The sequence below is a fragment of the Vicia villosa genome, linkage group LG4 (assembly GCF_029867415.1).
Source record: "Vicia villosa cultivar HV-30 ecotype Madison, WI linkage group LG4, Vvil1.0, whole genome shotgun sequence".
Lineage (NCBI taxonomy): Eukaryota > Viridiplantae > Streptophyta > Magnoliopsida > Fabales > Fabaceae > Vicia > Vicia villosa.
Window position 1 is genome coordinate 16,433,654 of NC_081183.1, and position 5,504 is coordinate 16,439,157.

At 29.5% G+C, this 5,504-nt stretch overlaps 1 long non-coding RNA gene across 1 annotated transcript; it reads right to left on the reverse strand.

Annotated features, from left to right (window-relative positions):
* Positions 1–2,951: 2,951 nt before the first annotated feature.
* On the reverse strand, positions 2,952–4,010 carry LOC131598897 (uncharacterized). Its single transcript, XR_009282415.1, has 3 exons — positions 3,704–4,010; positions 3,371–3,610; positions 2,952–3,253 (listed from the first exon to the last, which is right to left on the reverse strand). It is a non-coding gene; the product is annotated as an uncharacterized LOC131598897 (long non-coding RNA).
* Positions 4,011–5,504: the final 1,494 nt, after the last annotated feature.

Genomic DNA, 5,504 nt, shown 5'->3' on the forward strand with positions numbered 1-5,504 from the left:
AAGAGGGAGAAGGAGAGGGAGAGGGAGAGAGACGGAGAGAGAGAGAGAGAGAGAGATAGATTATTTGAATTTGAGTGATGCATCATTTAAAAAAAGATACATCGTCAAAAATATGAGAGAGAGAGAGAGAGAGAGGAGGGGAGAGAGAGTGTGGGAGAGGGATAGAGAGTGGGAGAGGGGGAGTGTTTGAGTTTGAGTGATGCATCATAAAAATAGATACATCGTGAAAAATATGAGAGAGAGAGAGGGAGAGAGAGAGAGAGAGAGAGAGAGAGAGAGAGAGAGAGAGAGAGAGAGAGAGAGGAGAGGGAGAGGGAGAGGGAGAGGGAGAGAGAGAGAGGGAGAGAGAGAGAGGGAGAGAGAAGGAGAGAGAGATTATTTGAATTTGAGTGATGCATCATTTAAGAATAGATACATCGTCAAAAATATGAGAGAGAGAGAAAGGGAGAGAGAGGGTGGGAGAGGGAGAGAGTGAGAGAGAGAGACACTATTTGAATTTGAGTGATGCATCATTTAAAAATAGATACATTGTCAAAAATTTGTGAGGGAGAGAGAGAGAGACTACTTGATTTTATCGCGGGGTAACAAAGAACCTATAAGATTTTACCATAACCTGATCTTGAACCTAAACAACAGACTTAATAACACAAATCCCAAACCTAACTTTTTACGGGTTTAGCGTCGAACCTAAAAAAAGTCCATAAGTGGATAAACCTTTCAACCAAGGCATAAACAAATCTTTTTTTGTGAACTTACAAAACTACCCTTCCTGAATTACACTTTCCTCACTCACAAAAGAACTTTTTTGAAAAGCATTTTGGCTAAACTTTTAATGTGACAAAGTAAACAAAAAGATTTTTAGCGAGAGACTGAGAAGTGAAAATAACGTTTATGGATGTGAAAAATAATGGAAAGAGACTTCTATTTATAGGCTAGAGGTTGGCAGGAAAAATGAAATTATTTTAAGTCCTTTTATGACTTGGCAATCGATTGGCAATATGTACCAATCGATTGGTAACCCTAAATTAATCGATTATCAAGCTCAAAAAGGAAAGGAAAGATATTTAGCCATTACATATCATTAAGATGTTGTCCTAATCACTTAGGGCACATTTTTGAATTGTTCCAATCGATTGGTAGAGACAAAAAAATTCTCTCAGAGATTTTTTGACAACTACTAACTCGTCTAGCATGGCTTTGAGTCATTTTAAAAAATTTTACTTGGTAAAATAAGTTTGTAAACAAGTTTATGTGTGTGATTTAGCCATGTACTTTTACAAGAATTTTCTTATGCTTTACAATATGTTCATTCATTCACATACTTCCGTATACTTCAAGATTTTTCACATGTTTTCTTTGTAGACACATGCTTAAGTTTAGTTGAGATAAGGCTTGAGTTAGATTCCATTTAGTTGTCATTAGCAGAGAGTGAAGTCTATTAAACCATAATACTTTAGTTTGCATATTTAACCTCTTTAACCGCTTATGTTTGACCATAATACTTTAGTTTGCATATTTAACCTCTTTAACCGCTTATGTTTGACTTGTCATTATGGGCTAGTTATCATCATTAAACATTAGTTGTCATCATAAAAAATTATTGTTTTTATTAATGGCATGTCACGTAGAAGTAACATGAAAAACAAGGTTTCACAGTCTACGTGTTATAACATGTACTTTTTCTTTCACTCTTGCAAAATTTCACCTCTATGACCTCATTGACCTTAGCGTTAGAGTGCTAACTGTAACACCTTAAACCCCGACACGTAATTTATAAAACATGCGAAATAAAAAATTACGAAAGGGTGCTATATTTTTTAGCATAACATCTTCAAATTGTCTCATAAGTATAAAATAAACTTTAATTAATCATAAAATAGTTAATTCAACTACTCACAAAAAAAATAGAATACAATATTCCTAACTTCGTGTTAAACTATCAGAGCAACACAAGAAAACCAAACAACACGTAATAATAAGCAACGAAGAAGGATAACGATGTCATCATATCCTCCAAAATAAGCAACAACTAATGCTCCTTAGTCTCTAACTGTGTATCTGCACAATAGGGGTAAAGAACAACACAAAAAACAGAATGGGGATCACAATACATTGACGTATGTTAACGATACATAAAACAACAAGGATGGTACAAATAGCATAAATAATCTATCATACAACTCATCTACATAAATATTCAATCACAAATTCAATTATGTATGAAACTAGTAACAAACCCGCACGGGTTCTAGTATGGTAAGTGCATTTATTTACATAATATATTTATTTTAAATAGATGGTTAAAAAAGAAAAAATATTTAAATCAATAATAACTTTTTTCATATATAAAAGTATTTAGATCAATAATAGATGTTTTTTCCCGTATACAAATATTAAATATTTATGTTTAGGTATCATTTACAAAAATAATTGAATCAATAGTATATTTTCGTATATGACAATATTTAGATGAATTATAAATTTTTTCCCGTATACCATTTTTTAATCAAAATATTTTGGATCATAAATACTATTTTTCGTATATAAAAATACTTAGATCAATAATAATTTTTTTTCCCGTATATAAATATTATTTTTGTTTAGGTATCAATTAAAAAAATATCTGTATCAATAGTGAATTTTCGTATATAAAAATATTTAGATCAATAATAGATTTTTTTCCCGTATACTATTTTCAAATAAAAAAATTGGATTATTAATACCATTTCTTGTATATAAAAATATTTAGAAAAAATTGTTATATTTAGAAGACTAAAAACATATTTAATTTTGTAAAGTCATTTACGGTATAAGAAAGCTTATAATTTATAAGTATTGGTGAAACTTTTAAAATAAAATATAAAAATTCTAAAAAGTAAAATCTCAAGTTAGACATACAAGCTTCAAATGTCAATCTCTATTTTTTATGGAGCTCTCCATTGGTATTAGTATATTTTTGGACTAATACAATGATGTAAATACATAGACTTATACACAAAAATGATACTAATAGAAATATCAAATATCATGTCACAATTAATTATCAAAAATGCCAAAACATACCAAGTGTTTATGATGTCAAAATGAAATTTATCCCATTGACAATAAATTGAAAGCAAAAAAGTATTCACATTCTCAAAACCATTGAACCAAACACCGTGTGCTCTACAAAAAGGTCTTCATTCTTTCTTTTGAACTTGACATATTCTTTTTGCTGAAGATCAAATACAATATCCCTAATAATTGTGTCTGGCTGCAAACAACATGTAAACTCAGTCAGTGAAAACTCTATATAATTTAAACTAACAGATGAAAAACCAACTTGATCTGAACCACCGTTGTGCGAAATAAATTTGCCAAGGAACCAAACCTGTTCTTGATTCACTATTTCTACATCGAGCCGAAATCCTACGAACATGGTGCTCTCTTCTTTGCATATCCATCCTCAAAGCTTGCGTTCTAGAAGAATCAACACTAACACCCATGATTCTACAAAATGAGCAACATAACAATTAAATGGTATTTACAGTTAATGTAAGAATGAATCTAAACTCGGGTTGTCATTCAATGGTGTATTCCACTTTCCACTATAGTTGTGGTTCTTAATTTTCTGCAGAGAAGTAAAACACAGAGTTAGTAAAAAAATCCACCCCTAAACATATTGGAATATGTCATCAATCAACAACAACAGGAAGTAACAAACCTTTTTGGCACCAGGGTCTGAAACTTCTTTAAGGATGTCATCATATCCCTCTTGTTTCTTAACCTTGGGATTAGGAATAAACACTTTGTAATCTCAATATTTTGGCTGGAAGTATATAGATTCCAATTAGAAATTATGAATACAAAACACAAATATGGAATCAAAATATTAAGTTATTAGAGTTAGTGGAAAAAGGAAATTTCTTGGCCTCGGGATCGTTAATTTTCTTTGCAGGAAGAAGACAATAGAAAAAACGGTTAATGCCAATGCTCTACATGATAAGTAACTCCATTCTTTCAATTTGGTGTGATTGTACTAAACTCACAAATAGATGCATAATAGATCAAAATTAATTATAGGCTTAGGAAACAACAAAATCTAAGCGCATTGGACAGTTAACAATGTAAACGGGTTCAGACAGCCCACCCGGTAACTCTTAGGGTCCGTTTGGTGCGCAGGATAAAACACAGGATAGGATATCTTTATCATATCCTATCTCAATCTAGTGTTTGTTGACACAACATGATATGATAAGTTAATCCTGAAACTTATCATATCCTGCCTCACTAGTTCAAATTGTTATCCTGAATATGAGCTGGGTTAGAATCCGGCAGGATAGGATAAGAAAATGATTTACTAATTTACGCCTATAAAATATAATTTAAAATAAAAAATTAAAAAATAACAAAATATAAATGAAAATTAATTTGATATTAAATTAAAAAATATTAATAATTAATTAATAAATATATTAATAATTGATTAGAATATTTAAACATAAAATAATTATTAAAATTTTAAAAATATGAATACTAATTTTATTTTTTATCAAATTAAATATATGTTCTTGCAAGGATAATTTTATCATTTACATAGTTTATATGTATATAAATACTTTTAATTTAAACACACACATACACATACTTTTAATTTGTTTATCTAATATATATATATATATATATATATATATATATATATATATATATATATATATATATATATATATATATATATATATATATATATATATATACACATACATACTAGAATTCATTATCTTTTTCAAAAAAAATTGAAATTATTTACTCAATAGTGTCAATGAATTTTTTTAATTGTAAAAAAATTTTTTTTTTTTTACCAATTTATAAATTTTAAAATATTTTACAAAATTTTATTTTTAAAAAAAATTGTTTTACAAGGGTGTATATATATATATATATATATATATATATATATATATATATATATATATATATCTGTTATCATGTGTGAACCAAACACATGATAGGATAAGTCTTATCATGTCAGTATCATATCCTATTCTTATCCTATTTGATATCATATCATGTCTCTATCATATCCTGTGCATCAAACGGGCCCTTAGAAGTTTAGTGACTTGACTACTGGCCCAAACCATCGCCAACAGTTTGAGAAATCTACATCACTATGAAGTTTTTTAATATCATATCATAAGCCATAAGTGATAAAACTAAAAGGACAATGTTCTTACCTTTCTACAGTTAGACGATAACCCATCTTTCTAGGTGCTAATGCAATGTAAAACCTAACAAACACAATATTGGTAAATGGTGGCACAATATGTGATATGATTAGGATTTATAAGAATAGTGAAAATGAATGGCTTGAGATGAATTTTGCAGTTACTTCTTGAGCTCTATGTGAGATGATTAGGTACTTTTTAGTAAACTTTTTCCAACCTTTTTCAAACCAAATCTCAGTCCATCGAGAAACCACAGTCCGTCGTAAAACCTCCAGAAACTCCTTAGTCGTCGTCGTCTTC